This window comes from Erpetoichthys calabaricus, chromosome 6 (genome assembly GCF_900747795.2).
Source record: "Erpetoichthys calabaricus chromosome 6, fErpCal1.3, whole genome shotgun sequence".
In the NCBI taxonomy this organism is placed as follows: domain Eukaryota; kingdom Metazoa; phylum Chordata; class Cladistia; order Polypteriformes; family Polypteridae; genus Erpetoichthys; species Erpetoichthys calabaricus.
This window is the reverse complement of record NC_041399.2, coordinates 108,489,468-108,507,489: the sequence shown is the minus strand read 5'-3', so window position 1 is coordinate 108,507,489 and position 18,022 is coordinate 108,489,468. Positions and strand designations below refer to the sequence as shown.

Here is an 18,022-nt window from a genome sequence, read left to right as displayed (position 1 = left end):
TGATGGGCTATGCAGTAGGACAAGATTATTTGTATTCAAAATTGGTTGAACAATTCTAACATGTAAAATTTTAACAGGTGACAAGAAAGGTAATGTAGTACATCTTCCGCGGATAACATTAGACACCAAAGTAGATCTTGATATGCCATTCGTATTGAAACGTTTACAGTTTCCCGTTATAATAGCTTTTGCTATGACAATTAACAAATCACAGGGACAAGCATTCGAAAAAGTCGATTTATTTATTAGAGAGAAAGAAGAGATATTCACTCATGGGCAGTTATACGTTGCGTTGTCACGATGTAACTCCAAACACAGAATCAAAATTCAATGCAATACTGACAAAAAGTTAATTCCAAATATTTTACAGTAAAAGTGTAAGTTTAAAAAGTACTTAGTTCTTAAACAGAACGAAAATGTATAACGTAACGAATACCACTAACATGACATGAAACATCATTTTCTTTCAATTTATTACATTTTACTATTTTTTACTATGTTTAATTCCTCACTGTAATGTAAAATAGTTAGGTCTATCATGCATATGTAACAATTCCCAATAAAATAACAATCCGTTTAAATTGTACATCCGCTTCCCCATATGCGAGAGGCAGAGCTGTGAAGTGGCTAGCATGTAGCTCCCGGCTGGGGGTTGGCCCCTAGTATACATAAAAGTAAATACATATATACAGTATATACAGTATCTGCATTTGACTTAGGCATGTGCAATTGGCAACACATTAACACTAGAATCCCAGAAGCCTACGAAAAAACTCACAATCCCGGGCCATCCTAAATTCCTTCGCACCCCTTCATTAGCGTCTTTTGTGTTGCAAATATGTTAATCAGCACAAGCAGCCTGCTATTCCAAGCAAAGTTGAAAGTTGATATGTATTCTTGGATGGTGCAGAGGTAAGAACTGCTGTCTTATAACCAAAAGGTTCCAGGTTCAAGTCTGGGCGCTCCATGTTTTGAGTAGTGAGCTGCTATTATTATTACTATAATATAATAAAAACATACATTTGATTTGACTCTGTAATACCTGGTATAAATTTTGACCACTTGCAAAAGTTAGTGCTTTTTTTTTTTTTATTACCTCCCCCCCCCCCCCCCCCAATTTTATTCTGTCAATGGTGAATAACCCCCCCTTCTCTCTGAGTTGAAGCCATCTATCTCCATTATTTTCCCAAGCGCAGCGATAACCACAATTGCTGCTGTGGTTGATGCCAGCTCAGAACTATTTGTTGTACTAGCAATCAAAGATATGATGTCCCGTGACAATTATCAGACTACTAGCAAAATACCCGCGCTTCACAGCGGAGAAGTAGTGTGTTAAAGAGGTTATGAAAAAAAAAAAGGAAACATTTTAAAAATAACGTAACATGATTGTCAATGTAATTGTGTTGTCATTGTTATGAGTGTTGCTGTCTTTTATATATATATATATATATATATATATATAATATACACACACACACATAAACATATATATATACATATACATATATACATATCTACATATACACATCTACATATACATACGTATATACACATATACACATCCACATAAACATATATATACATATACAAATTTACATATCTACATATATATATATATATATATATATACTGTATACTGTATATATATATATACTGTATATATACATATGTACTTATTGGCTCCTGTATTTAGGATATGGCAGGTTGAATAATGGACTGATGGACATCTGTATGCATAGCCGTATTTGCCCGTTTTCATTTTTTTTCTTTGTTCAGTAATATTTCGGTAAACCTGGAGCTTGTCAGTTCAAATCCTGGTACTGACACCACTGTGTGACCCTGAGGAAGTCACTTCACCTGCCTGTGCTGCAAAAAACAAAAGTAATGAAACAAATTGTACCTCAGATGTTGTAAGTTGGTGGAATAAAGGCATAAGTAAAAAAGATAAATATGTATTATACACATAGGAACTATTCATTTATTTTCAGTTAAGTCATCTGCAGCAAACTTTTATAAATGAGGGTTTCTGATTTTTAGATAGTGCAAACTGTTTCTTCTTCATTGACGTTTTCTCTTGGAGAGCTTTTTTCATTTCATTGAAAATGAAAGCAGCAACTGCCAAAATATGTAGCTTTCTTATTAATTTTTCAACATTGTGTAAAATAAATGTATAAAGTAACATAAAAGGTTTAAATACTGGTTATTCTTTTACACTAAAATATTACTAAAGAGATACAAAAAAAGTAAAATGGATATGTTCTTTTTCTTTAAGGAGATTAAATATTACTGAAGAAAGAAAAAAAAAATTAAACAGCCAAATGGGGCTATGCATACGAACTTAAAAGGTTTAAATATAACAGAAATATATATTTTATTTCTACTTGCTTAACTTGTGGAGGGTGTATCCTGTAGCAAAGCCCTAACTTTTTTCGTGAAAGCCTGTTTCAGTCAATAAGTCTTAAAAACAGGTGTAAAGATATTGACAATAAGCTACGCAAACCCAGGAAGACATGGAATCGTTTAAATCAAGTATCATTACATCTTCCTTTCTTAAAGAGAAGTAAGGCAGTACTTATAAGCTTACATATTTATATATAGACATACATACATATATATATATATATATATATATATATAATATCCGAAGCCGTGCAAGCACACTCTTGAGAATGCAACGTATAGTTGTACAGAAGAAAAGCAATCTTGCCTCAAATGAGTGGCAACCTTTTGTAGGTCTATGAACTTAATTTAAACTTTAGGTTTACACGGTGCTTTCTTTCCAAAGTACCTGCACTCATGAATATGTCTGTATGTGTCAGTCGGTCAAATCCACGCACTTCGCACCGGCGAAGTACCGCTTTTAAATTTTTATTAAGAAGAAAATAAAACGTTTTTAAATTGAGGGAAAATATATTAATAACAGTTTGTTAAGGATCTGTTTTTTTGTGAAGCTGCCTTTACTCGAGTGATCACTTCGACCTGACTTGGTGGCCAAGTATAAGCGTTACCTGGAAGGTAACCACCCATACAATCAGATTGTGAATCAGACTACGAATGCCGTGAATGTAATTACACACTCACTGCACTTGCTTACGGTAATCGAACCTGGGACGTCAGCGCTAGAGGGGCTTAGCAGCGGTGAAGTATTGCTTTTAAATTTTAATTAAGAACAAAAGAGAAACTCAGAGGTTCGATTCCCGAAAGGGAGTGAAGAGAGTGTCCGGTTACCTACCAGGTAAGGCTTATGGTTGGACAGCAAGTGACGTAACATCAGCCATGGTGCCTTCAGTTGTGAGAAGCAGATCATAGAATGATTGAAAATAGTTTTGCATTTACCTTTTTAGTAAAAGGCGAGCTTTTAAGCCTGAGAAATCACCCCGTAAATGCACACGTTTAATTGCACATGTTTTAATATGTATGGTTACACAGTATTAAGACAGTGAACAACGTCAGTTACCTTTGTTCCCCGCGTTTGATAAAAGGCGAGCTTTTAAGCCTGAGAAATCACCCCGTAAATGCACACGTTTAATTGCACATGTGTTAATATGTATGCTTACACAGTATTAAAAGACAGTCAAAAATTAACGTCATTTACCTTCGTTCCCGCGTTTGACTCGAGCTGTAAATCTCTTCCTTGTTTTTAGTTCACGTGATTACGTAGGAGGCGTGATGACGCGATACGTGACTCCGCCTCCTCCATTAGAGTATATGGACAAAAGATATGTTCCAGTTATGACCATTACGCGTAGAATTTCGAAATGAAACCTGCCTAACTTTTGTAAGTAAGCTGTAAGGAATGAGCCTGCCAAATTTCAGCCTTCCACCTACACGGGAAGTTCGAGAATTAGTGATGAGTGAGTGAGTCAGTCAGTCAGTCAGTGAGGGCTTTGCCTTTTATTAATATGTATAGATCATGCGCCATTTGCGCTTTGACAACAGACAGCCATGCAGAACGTGTGAAAAACGACAGGTTTGCTGTGATTTCGGTCATCTGGCAAAGTTTTTTTGAGAGCTGTGGTTTGAGTTACAACTCGGGGAAAAGACTCTCCGAGTCTATGGTCATAAAGCTTATGGAACCGTTTCTGGAAAAAGGCAGAACTGTAACAACAGATTGCTTCTTCACAGTGCTTTTGCTGACTAATAGACTGCTGTACCGCAACACAACTCTGCTTGGCACCATAAGTAAAATGGGACTTCCACCTGCAGCTAAAGTCACTTTAGTACTTGAGCAATTCACCATGCTAGTGTTTAGATCTGGCAGTGCCATGATGATGGCATGCAAGGCTCCATAAGCTTTATGACCACAGACTCAAAGTCTTTGCCCTGGGTTGTAACTCAAAACACAGCTCTCAAAAAAATGTTGCCAGATATCCAAAATCACAGCAACCCTGTTGTTTTTCACATTCTACACGGGTTTCTTAGTTGCAAATGCTGCATGATAGTCTGATAGCGGTCACGAGACATTGTATCTTTGATTGCCGGTACAACAAATAGTTCTGAGCTGGCATCAACCACAGCAGCAACTGTGGTCATTACTGATCTTGATAAAAGAATGGTGATAAATGTCATCAACGCAGAGAGGGAGAGAGGCAAGTTCGTTGTACCATGTGAACATCACTGACAGAATTAAACTGGGGGGAAAAAAAAAAAAAAAGCGCTTTTACAAGTAGCCAAAATTTATACCAGGTATTACAGACTCAAATCAAATGTATGTTTTTATTATATTATAGTAATAGCAGCTCACTACTCAAAACGTGGAGCGCCCGGACTCAAATCCGGAACCTTTTGGTTATAAGGCAGCAGTTCTTACCTCTGCACCATCCAAGAATAAATAACAACATTCTGTTGATTGACATTTGAGCTTGAGTTTGAAACTCATTGACAACAATATGTAAATTGAATGATTTTCGTTTTTGTACTTTCATTATATTCTTGAATAAAAGCACGTGTTTATTTGATATTTGGACTAAAGTCTTCACACATTATTGGTGTAACATAGAAAAAGTTTCTGCTTTATGTACAGTATGTGTTCAGCATTTCTTGCCTCACATTTCCTTTCTTTTTACACTTACAGAGATCGTTATAGACACAGAACACCCATGAAATGTATGTTTTCCAAATAATATGTTATTCACCCCATACAACTTCAGGCACCTCACATCACGATAGAGACTTGAGCTGGTAGAAGTTTACGACTGACTTCAGCTCTGTTATTGGGTTGAGTTGGGCGTTGTCGGGTGGGGGGGGGGGGTGTTTTGGATGGGATAGTCGGCTGCTTGTGCTGATCGACACATTTGCAAAACAAAAGATGCTGACAAGAAGAGGTGCGAATGAATTTAGGGTGGCCCGGGATTGAGTTTTTTCGTAGGCTTCAGAGATTCTACTGTTAAGTACAGACAGTCTGTTATTAAATCTAATGAAAAGATACAAAAGAAAATAAAACAATCCAACATTAATTTAAAATAATGTTCCCACCGTTTAATCGTAGCATGTTTTGGCATCATTTTAACTTTACCCTCAGATTCTTGTGTTTTGTAGTAATAATTGATCTCTCTGTCAAGTTTATGAAAATCAATTGTTTTTCTGTAATGTGCAGGCTGTTAATTCTTTTTTTCTTTCTCTTGTTTGATGATTGGATAAGTGATGATTATTTGTCTAGAGAAACAACAGAAAAGAGAAAATGTTAATGATTGGTGTGAATAGTGCAGTCACCATCAAGGTCTTCATGATGATTTATAACATTATTAGACCTAAATATATTTTACTTTTGTTTCATCTTTGACACAAGTCTGGTTTTTGCGATACATATTATAACACTATCCAAACCTTTCCTTTTCTGACTAAAAAAACTATAGAAATATTGAGATGTTTTCTTAGTTTGTAGAATACAGAAAAGACAACATATGCATTAATTTCTAGTAGAATTGATTAGTGCAAAAGGTTATTCATGGGTTGCTCTTTGTGCATCTTTTTAGTTTATTCGCCATTACCATAAAGTATAACCAACTTTCTCATGGTAAAGAAAATGGTCATATAAAAGTTCAAATGATAAATAGATAGAATTACCGCATGTGCCAAGCCTTTAGCTACAGGGCCCAAAATATGGGGAATGGTCTGCCTGCTTATAGAAAAGTAGCCTTACAATCTCAGCATTGAAATCCAGACAGAAAACTCACAACTCTAGTCTAGCATACCATGATGCTAATTAGCAGTTCATATTATACTGTAAATCTGTTTGTTAGTCTTTTGGATAAAAATACAAGTGTGACCATCATTATGGGGCATTTTTGATTTTTTTTTTCTATTCTGTTTACCTTCTTGGTATCCTGCTGTTCTATTTGCTACATTGCTTAATGACAACAGAGATATTGGGAGCTATTAGGAGTTTATTGATTGAAAAAGAGAATAATCTATTTCTTATTATACTATCCAATACATACTTGCCTAAAAAGCTAAGGAGGGGAACCTTGACAATTATCCAGGGGTATCAGAGTTGTATTTTTTTTTAATATGGCTGTTTTATTAGTTATTTGTTTGTTACTTATGTAGGTAAATTGAATTTTGCGAGAAGAATTAGTTGATTGATCTTAGTCAATCTGTTAATTATTATTGTTTTATTTGACAATGGCAGTAATTGTAAATGTATAAATAAAATAAAGGAAGATGCCCACCCAAGAACACTACACTAATTTAGTGCAGTCAGGTCCATAAGTATTTGGACAGTGACACAATTTGCATCACTTTGGCTCTGTACACCACCACAATGGATTTGAAACAAGGCAATCAAGATGTGACTGAAGCATAGACTTTCAGCTTTAATCAAATGGGTTTAACAAAAATATTGTTTGAGCTTATTTAGAAAATACAGACATTTTATTCATGGTCCCCCTATTTTCACAAGCTCAAAAGTATTTGGACAAACTAATCATAAATAGAATGATCATTTTCAATATTTGGTTGAAAATCCTTTACAGTCAATGACTGCCTGAAGTCTGGAACCCATGAACATCTCCAAGTGCTGGATTTCCACCCTAGTGATACTTTGCCAGGGATTTAGTGCAGCTGTCTTCAGTTGCTGCTTGTTTGTTGGACTTTCTTCTATGACTTTTGTCTGCAGCAAATGAAATGCATGTCCAATTGGGTTGAGGTCAGTTGATTCTTTGCCTTGAAAAGCACCAGGTTTGCTTTCACAGTATGTTTTGGCTAATTGTCCAGCTGTTCTGTGAAGTATCATCCTATCAGAAGAGATCTTTACAATTTATGAACTCATATATACAAAAGACAATAACTAACTGCAAAACATAAAATAATGTTGGCTTAGTTGAACTTTTTCTCTCCTAAAGAAAAAGGCACATAACTTATGAATTTTATATGATCAAGATGGATAAGTTCTTTAGTTAGTTATTAAGCTTCTAGTGTCTACGATCAAGATGGATAAGTTCTTCAGTTAGTTATTAAGCTTCTAGTGTCTACGCCATGATGTTCATTTGCTCAAAGCAAGTGTAAGCTGGGTTTCGGAATCAAAGTAGGCATACTTATGGTTCTTTGTAGGTGAAGCTTTTTTCCTCTCTCTGGTCGGCTTTCTCCAGCTTATGTGGAAAGATTTTTCAAGTGCACTTTTTTCTTTGTTCAGGATTCTCCTTCTTCGCTTTGGTTGCACCTTCTGGTTGTGAATGATAGTGCAGTTTTCTCTTCAAGATTTTACAGATGGAGTGTGTCCTCTTCTGCTAGCAAAGTTTACATCTGCTTGGCAGTTGGTCATCAGTCAATTCCTGTAAAGATTAGTTTTCCACTCTTGACGTCTAGGACCAAGTTGCCCTTCGAGGTTAAAGGGATCACTCCAACCTTTGTTAGGGTCATACCCAAATCAATGTAGTCCATGTTGAAGGGGGCAGGATTTATGGCCAGGTTGAGAACAATGAGCTAAATAGCGAGAGCATAGATCTGGTCTGAGCAGTGGTTTTTAAGGAATGAAAGAGATGTTTTGCCATTGGTCTCTGGTTAACATAAGCACATCCTTTTTCTTGACTAGTACGAAGTTTTGTCTGTCTAGGTTGCCAATTACTGAGTTATGGCTCTTTAGTCGAATCAAATGTTTTAGCAGGTACCTCAAGAAGACATCTCTAGGGTGTCATTTTGTGAGTGTAATTATATCGGATAAGGCCTAGAGGCTGCATTCCAAAGAAGCTCAATGGAGAAAAAAAAATACGATCATCTTGGAATTAAGTGTCTGGCAGTTTGCGTTTTAACAAAGTCTTGTGTGAAAAAGAATAGCAAAATGGGTAATGTCTGTCTGTCTTATACCATTAATATAGGTAGTGACATCCTTTACATCTTCTACAACTCTGTTATGGCTTGTGCGACTTTCTGTGATGTGCTGGGCTGGTAATATCACTTCAGGAGAGGCCCACCATATCAACAAGCTAATTAAAAAGGCAGACTCAGTTATGGGATGCACTCTCAACAACCTTGTGGTGGTAGTGAAGGACAGAATAAAGGAAAAACTGAGAGCCATTATGAGCAATACTGTGCATCCTCTCTCTGACACACTAAAACTGAGTACTTTTCGCTGTCTCATTACTTCTCCTTCCTCTTACCTGTAAACGACACATTTCTTACAGAAACCTTAACACTAGAATTACCAGAGCCTACGAAAAAACTCGTAAATCCGCCCCACCTTAAATTGCGTCTTAAATCCGTTTGCACCTCTCCGCCAGAGTCTTTTGTCATCTAAATGTGCTGATAAACACAAGCTACTAGCAGCCAGCTATTCCATCCCCCCACCGACTTAGAACGAACTTCTCCTAGCTCATGCCTTGCCTTGATTTGATTATCTGGGATTAAAGTGGAGTTTTAGAGTGGAAATAATATAGCGTTATTTGGAATACACGCATTTCATGTGTGTTCCGTTTCTATAGTAGTCTGTGCAAACACATTTTTAAAACAGAAACGTTTTTCATATTCTAATAGTAAATGACAAATTGTAGGCATAAACTATATAACGTATGAAGCCTGAAGTCCATATATCAAAGAAACACTTTCACAAAAGGTACAAATAAGAGAACACGTGCGCTTTTATTCAAAAATATAACTGCACAAAAAAAAAAGCCGCGTTAGCATGCCACATTGACACTCTTACTACAACCGCCGCGGTGGCGTAATGGTATCAGCTCCTGACTGGGAATCAGAGGGTGGCAAGTTCGATCCCGCACGGCTCCACTTCGAGAAGTGAACTGCTCTTATTCTTACAATTTTAGAATAACAACATAAATTTGATTTCAGTCTGTAACAGCCGGTGTAACTTATGATACTGGTAAAGGTTAGCTTTTTTTTTTTTTTTTTTTAAATTCACTTTTCATTCTCGCAGTCGCATTCAGAATCAATCCATACTCCACTTCAATCCCAGATAATCAAATCAAGGCAAGGCATGAGCTAGGAGAAGTTCGTTCTAAGTCGGTGAGGGGATGGAATAGCTGGCTGCTAGTAGCTTGTGTTTATCAGCACATTTAGATGACAAAAGACTTAGGTGGAGAGGTGCAAACGGATTTAAGACGCGATTTAAGGTGGGACGGATTTACGAGTTTTTTCGTAGGCTCTGGTAATTCTAGTGTTAAAAATATCTGCCCATCTATCCTTTCTGGATCCATTTCTGATCTTTTACTGTCTTCGCCTTTTCCATCAACACTAGATAGTCTTGTTGACCACTATAACGCAGCCCTTCATTCAGCATTAGATAAAACCGCTCCTTTAAAACATAAGGAGGTTTCCTTTAACACTAGAATTACCAGAGCCTATGAAAAAACTCGTAGATCCGGCCCACCTTAAATCCTATTGCACCTCTCTGTCAGCATCTCTTGTCCTGTAAATGCTATTCCATCCCCCCACCGCCACAGACCGTGCACAAAATTCTCCCAGCTCATGCCTTGATGATCTGGGAGTGAAGTGCTGGAGTTTTAGAGTGGAAATAATAGATCGATATTTGGCACACATGCATTTCATATGTGTTCAGTTTCTATAATAATCTGTGTAAACACATTGTTAAAACAAACGATTTTTATATTTTAGTAGTAAATGACAAAATGTTGGCATAAAGTATATAATGTGTGAAGCCTGAAGTGTGGCGTAGCGGTAAGATCCGCTGACTTGTAATCAAGAGTTCCTGGTTCAAGCCCAACTGACTCCTATATTTGCCATTTTCAGTAGTGAGCTGCTCTTATTGTTAATATTATACAGTACACACATACATTTGGTTTGCGTCTGTAACAGACGGTGTACATTTATAGTACTTGTAAAAGTTACCTTTTTTTCCACTTTTATTCTCTCAGTCATGATCACGATACATGCTACCGGCCCCCAGGGATCTGACGCTGTTAGTTTTTATTTGAAACTGGGAATAACTGTAGATGTGAGTGGTGTTTTGTGGCAATGAAACTGGACAGGTACAAATGTCGTAAATGTAGGAAGGACGGTCCTTGTGTGTGTGAACTGTTAACATTTGAATTTGATGATTGCATATAGCGCTGAACTGATCTCTCTGTACTATTCTTTCCTCTGCATGTCCTGGAGTACAAAAGAAACGGCACCATACAGCAAATGGAGACTGGCAAGAGCGGGGGGAAAAAAAACACACGGTCACTGATTACAACCGCAAGATGTTATGCGAATAAATATGAATAATATGAATAATGTTGCATCCGTGCCACAATGTTTTCCGAAATGTACTATACAGGTCATAAAATGAATAATTCCAAATATCAAATATACCTATGTCTCTGTTTTTCATAGACCATAAGGTGCATACTAATTCAGCGTGAGCAGGAACACTCAATAAAACTGAATAAAAAAAATCAAGTGACGGTGAAATACAAAGAAGGCAGATTCACCAGCATTTGTGTGTCAGCTTTTATCCATCCAGATCAGAGAATGTCCAGTTCCATTGCCTCAAACACCACTCGCATCTACTGTTATTCCCAGTTTCAAATAAAAACTAACAGCGTCAGATCCCTGGGGTGGGTGGTAGTATGTATCGTGATCGTGACTGAGAAAATAAAAGTGAAAAAAAAAAAAAAAAACTTTTACAAGTACTATAAATGTACACCGTCTTACAGACGCAAACCAAATGTATGTGTGAACTGTATAATATTAACAATAAGAGCAGCTCACTACTGAAAACGGCAAATATAGGACTCAGTCGGGATCGAACCAGGAACTCTTGATTACAAGTCAGCGGATCTTACCGCTATGCCACGAAAGCTGTTGTCTTATCCTTGAGCCTTTTGTGAAAGTATTTATTTGATGTTTGGACTTCAGGCTTCACGCATTATATAGTTTATGCCAACATTTTGTCAAATGCTACTAAAACATGAAAAATGTTTCTGTTTTAACAATGTGTTTACACAGATTATTGTAGAAACGGAACACGCATGAAATGCATTTGTTCCAAATAACGATCTATTATTTCCAGTCTAAAACTCCAGCACTTCACTCCCAGATAATCAAGGTATGAGCTGGGAGAACTTTCTGCACGTTCTGCAGCGGTGGGGGGATGGAATAGTAGGCTGCTTGTCTTTATCGGCACATTTACAGGACAAAAGACGCTGATGGAGAGGTGCGATGGGATTTAAGGTGGGCCGGATCTACAAGTTTTTTCGTAGGCTCTGGTAATTCTAGTGTTAAGCGTTCAGCTCCTTGGTATAATTCAGAATTGCGATCTATGAAAGCAGCTGGCCGATGCCTTGAGAGAATGCCATGTAAGTCTGCCGTCACCATAGACATCCAGGCTTTCTCTGACCATCAAAGGGCTTACAGAGAAGCACTTACTGCTGCCAGGAACACCCATTATGGCAGAATAATAGAAAGTGGTCACGATAACCCAAGGGTTTTGTTCTGTGTAGTTAATAAACTACTCCACCCGCATCTGGCCCAACTACCTCTTCTACTGAAGTCTGTGAGAAATTCCTCCACTTTTTCTGTAACAAAATTAAAGATCTAAATAATTCATCTAACATAAATACATCATCTATTTATCTCTCTCCCTGTTTTCCCATTCTATCCAGCTCCTTCTCCAAGTTCTCACCAGTCACATCTGCTTTTGTTAATGACCTGCTTTGTAAGATGAGGCTGACTACTTGTGTACTAGACCCCATCCCCACCACACTACTTAAATCCTACCTTCATGCCATAATCCCGACTATTACAACAATAATAAACTCATCCCTTGACACTGGCTTTGTGCCGCTCACTGTTCAAATCACTTCTGTAACCCCAGTGTTAAAAAAGTCTGGTCTTGATATTGACAGTCTTAACAATTTTCGGCCTATTTCCCACTTACCTTTTCTGTCAAAAGTTCTTCAGCATGTTGTAGCTTCCCAACTCACCAACTACTTAAATTCTAATAATTTGATGGAACCCTTTCAGTCTGGTTTCAGAGCACAGCACAGCTGTGAAACTGCTCTGCTACGGGTAACCAATGATTTGCTTATGGCAGCAGACTCTGGACAAACCAGCATATTAATTCTGTTAGACCTCAGTGCAGCATTTTCACTGTCAGACATGACATTCTACTGTCCAGAATGGAAAACATGCTGGGTATCTCTGGCACAGCCCTCCAGTGGTTCAAGTCCTATCTGACTGATAGGCAAGAGTTTGTTAGTCTTGGCAACAGCAGGTCCAGCACAGCGCCAGTCATACAAGGAGTTCCACAGGGCTCTGTCCTTGGTCCTCTGCTTTTCTGTATTTATATGCTTCCTCTTGGCCATATTATTCGTAGGTTTGGACTGAGTTATCATTTTTATGCAGACGATACTCAACTCTATTTCAATGTTAAAAGTGGAACTTCATTAGAGCTTTCTCAGCTCACAACCTGCTTCAGTGAAATTAAAACCTGGATGAAGCAGAACTCTTTAAAATTACTGTAAATTACAACAAAATGGAACTCCTGTAAATTGGGACTAAAGTGCATCTTAATAAAATGAGCTCCTTCCCAGTCAATCTTGGCGGTGATCTCATCAGACCTGCCTCTACTGCAAAGAATCTAGGTGTCATTTTTGATTCCTCCCTTTCTTATTCCACCCACATAAATCACATTAAGAAACATTCTTACTTTCACCTCCGTAATATATCCCGTGTTCGCTCCTTCCTCTCCTTTTCTAACACTGAGAAACTTGTCCATGCTTTTATCACATCCCGCATCAATTATTGTAATTCCCTACTAGCAGGTGCCCCTTCTACCTTATATCACAGCTCCAGCTTATTCAAAACTCGGCTGCAAGAGTCCTTACACGGACCAACAGCAGCGAGCACATAACACCCGTCCTGCTTCGCCTTCACTGGCTCCCTGTGTCCTACAGAACTGAATATAAAATTTTACTAATAACCTACAAAGCCTTAAACAACCTTGATTCTGGCAGTCTTGTTGTGCCCCACACTAATCTACACTCCGTGGGTGACAGGGCCTTCAGCTGTATAGTGCCCAGACTCTGGAATGACCTACCGAAATTAATTAGATCAACTGACTCCAAGAATTCTTTTAAAAAAACAACTCAAAACTCATCTGTTCAGGAAGGCTTTTAGTGCTACCTGACTTTATTACCCTTCTTTTAGTTTACCTCTGTCAAGATGCTCATGTAACCTGTGTGTGTGCTAGACCATAAATTATATTGTCTGTTAGGCTTTTCTGTGAATTTATTATCTTTTCTTTATTTATCTGGTTTAGTACAATGCCATGTACTGTATACCCTGCCATTCTTTCTTAAACTCTGAAGTGCCTTGAGCATTGGAAAGGCACTATATAAATAAAATGTATTATTGTTATTACTTTCAGTTAATAAAATATTCGGCAGAAGTGTGTAAAGAAGCGCTACTGTTGCGCCTTTATACAAATGGCAATATACCTTTAAAATGCCTCGCTGTGTCTTTGTGAGTGGTCTTTTTTATCTTTAGCAAAGTTTGAAGTTTCCATTCTGTTTAGTTGTTCTGGTATGTACTTGAAATGAACTTTGTCATTTGTCACAATATAATAATACAGTATGTATATGAGTTTCTATAAAAAGCCACATTTCCCCTTGAGGACAGATAAAGATTGATTAATCAGTCTGTCTATCTGTCTGTTCCAAATGTCAAGTATAATGTTAATTATCTTTATATTATTATTTGTTACTCAATGAGTTTGCTGTGTGTTTTAATGTAACTTTTGAATTTATGTACTGGACTTTAGGAGGGGCTCACAAGCTGATCTAAAAGCCCATCTATAGCACAGGCAAACAAAGAACCTACAAAAGGAGATAACTGGCAAAATAAGCAAGAATTGCAACTGTGAATAGAACAATACACAAAAATGAGAATAAAATGAATAAATAAACAAACAAAGCCTAAGCTTTAAGGTTTACATATACAACAGAGTACATTAATTACTACCCCAACAATTACTGCTTCCATTTAAACACTCTTTCTCCAAATTCTACCTTCAGGTTAGTGTTAAAGCATAGTCTGAAGATAAATGCACAGTGGTCATACAGTGAACTAAAAAATAATTTGAAGGAAAGACAAAGATGAATGGTAAGAGCCTTCTGTAGAATTTCGACTTGACACTATTGCCACAAATAATTAAAAAAATAAAAATTTCATCTAATTCATTGAGCACTTTTGCCTTAATCATCAAGAAGATGAAGTTACACCATACCACTAAGGTCCTACCTTGAAAGGGGTGTGTTATTTTCCTCAATCACATTAGCAAAGGTGCTCACATTTGTGTAAAGATGGCAAAAAATGTCTTTCCTTATAAATAAAATATCCTGCCTGGAGTTTATTAGAGATCCTGTATTTCAAGCTATATTAAGAGAATAAGGTTGTGTATCCAATCTCACTGCAGTAAGACACACAACTTTTTGGTGATAATGCAAAGTTTAGTGCATGACACAGAATGAATATTGGCCATCATCTATGGAAAGTATCTACGTTTTCATGTATGGTATTGGCAGTATCATTCAGTCTCTTTAGCAAGGATTAAGAAAAGTATCAAGAATAAAAGGAAAGTGAACGGAGAATATACATGCAAAAGACTTCAAGAAAATTTGTTTTCCTCCCAGTATAAAGGTAATTAATGCCGGAATAAAAAATAAAATGCATCTTTCAACCTGGCAAGCCTTAGGATCAGTGTATCAGTGAAGGAGTTCTAGAATGAACTCAAATCTAATAAAACCTGACAATTCTTTGAAATATATGGTCCATAAAAAAAAAAAAAGAACATCAAAGCAACTTTACTGAAGTGGCATAAATCTGTCATGAAAGATATAAACAGATCACATACAAGTAATGTATCATATTATTTGAACAATTCCCCAAGACATGTAACACTAGAATATCTGAAGCCTACGAAAAAAGTCGTAGTGCTGGGCCACTTTAAATTCCTTCACACCTCATCTTCAGCATCTTTGTTTAGCAAATGTGTCAATCAGCACAAGCAGCAACCAGCCTGCTTTTCCATCCCAAACTGACTGAGCTGAAGCTCTCGAGTTCAATTCTGTTTATCTGGGTGTTCGGTGTTTGGAATTGTATAGGTTTAATAATATATCATTATTTGGAATACATACATTTCATGTGTGTTCCGCGTCTACAGTGATCTCAGTAAATGTAGGAAATGCGAGGCAGAAAATGTTGAACACAACTAAAACAGAAACCTTTTTAATGTTATAGTAATAATGACAAAATGCTGACGTGAAGTGTACAGTATAATATATGAAGACTGAAGTCCAGATATCAAGTAAACAATTTCGCAAAAGGTTTAATGAAACAAGTGTGCTTTTATTCAAGAATATAACCAAAGAAAAAGAAATTCAATTTACATGTTGCCATCAATGTGTAAAAACCCAAGCCCAAATACCAATCAAAGTCAAAATGTCTGCATGGCTGGTGCAGAAGTAAGAACTGCTGTCTCATAATGAAAAGGTTGTAGGTTTGAGCCTGGGTTCTTTCCCGTTTTGAGTAGTGAACTGCTATTATTATTACTATTACATAATAAAAACTTATTTGAGTCTGTAAAACCCGGTGTAAATTTTTGCTACCTGTAAAAGATATTGCTGAAGGGATATAAACAGACACACACATGCTGGTGAATCATGTCTTCTTGGTATCTTGTTGTTACTTGAATTTTTTTGTTCAGTTTTATTCTTGTTTCGTTATACCTTTGCAAAAGTGTTTATATTCCAGTAACCACTTGAAAGACATCAAATCTGTCTCTGCCTCTCTCGCGCATGCACACACATCCATGCACGAAATGACAGTTATTTGAAAACGCTATGTCATTTGAACATTTTTTTTTCTTCCCCGATCTTGCCCAGTCTCCACGTTATGGCGCATGGTACTGAGAATGCAGACAGACAGCTTCTTTTTGGACATATACCCCGTCAGCATGGCACTGCCAGATCTAAACATTAGCGTAGATAATTGCTCGCGTACTAAAGTGACTTTAGCTGCAGGTGGAAGACCCACTTTATTTATGGTGCCAAGCAAAGTTGTGTGGCGGTGTAGCAGTCTATTAGCAACATGAAAAAGTTGTCTACTGTATTGTTATGGTTCTACAGTACCTTTGTCCAAAAATGGCTACATAAGCTTTTTGACCTCAGTCTCAAACTTTTTCTCCCATGGGATGACTGGGATCTTTTCCTAAATAAGGAGTAGCATTGCACATGTGCTTTGTCTCCCAATCTGCTGCAATCCAAAACTTTATGCCAAATTTGTCAGGCTTGGTTGAGATGTATTACAAGGAAGGACACCGGACCTTAGTTGGAAACAGTTGCTCATCAACAGTAATATGTTGCCTTGGGTTGTAACACAAAACACAGTTCTCAACAAAACATTGCCAGTTGACTGAGATCACAGTAAATCTGTCATTTTTCACACGTTTTGCATAGGTTTTTTTGACAGCAATGTGTAAATGCCACATGATAGTCTGATAGCGGTTATGGGACATTGTATCTTTGATTGCCGGTACAACAAAAAGTTCTGAGCAGGCATCAACCACAGCACCAACTGTGGTCATCCCTGCTCTTGTGAAAAGAATGGAGATAAATGCCATCAACTCAGAAAGGGAGAGGCAAGTTCGTTGTACCATGTGAACGTGACCGACAGAATAAATCTGAGTAATTAAAAAAAAAAAAAAAAAGCGCTAACTTTTACAAATAGCCAAAATGTACACTGGGTGTTAATGACTCAAATCAAATATAAGATTTTGTTATGTAATAGTAATAATAAAAGCAGATAGCAGTTCACTACTCAAAATGGGGAAGAGCCCAGGATCGAACCCTGCAACCTTTTGATTATGAGGAAGTAGTTCTTACCTCTTCACCAGCCAAGCAGACATGTTGATTTTGTGTCGATTTGATATTTGAGCTTGGGTTTTTACTTATTGGAGGCAACATTTAAATTGAATGATTTTCTTTTATTATATTCTTGAATATAAGCACACTTGTTATACCTTTTGCAAAAGTGTTCATTTGATATTTGGACTTTAGTCTTCACACATTATACACTTCACATCAGCATTTTGTCATTTATTACTATAACATTAAAAAGGTTTCTGTTTTAGTTATGTGTTCAACATTTCCTGCGTCGCATTTCCTATCATCTAACATTTACACAGATCGTTGTAGACGTGAAACACACATGAAATGTATGTATTCCAAATAACAATATATTATTTACTCTATACAATTCCAGGCACCTCACACCCAGATAAACTTCAGCTGCATTGGTGGGGGATGGGATAGCAGATTGTTTGTGCTGACTGACACATTTCCAAAACAAAGACACTGACTAAGAGATAGCCAAGAAATTAAAGGTGGCTCGGCATTACGACTTTTTTCGTAGGCTTCAGGGTTTCTAGAAAAAGGTTTTTCCAACAGATATTAATGAGAAATATTTAAATAGTAATTCATACAAAAAAGTTAAGTATTTTTGTTTTAGTTAAATATATTTAGGGGCATACAAATTGTCTTTAAAGCAGTCCAGTCTGAAGGTTGTTTTT

The 18,022-nt window shown here is 37.0% G+C and overlaps 1 protein-coding gene across 1 annotated transcript in view; it reads left to right on the top strand.

Annotated features, from left to right (window-relative positions):
* Positions 1-18,022, top strand: part of myripb (myosin VIIA and Rab interacting protein b) — a 602,328-nt gene that overhangs the window by 524,429 nt on the left and 59,877 nt on the right.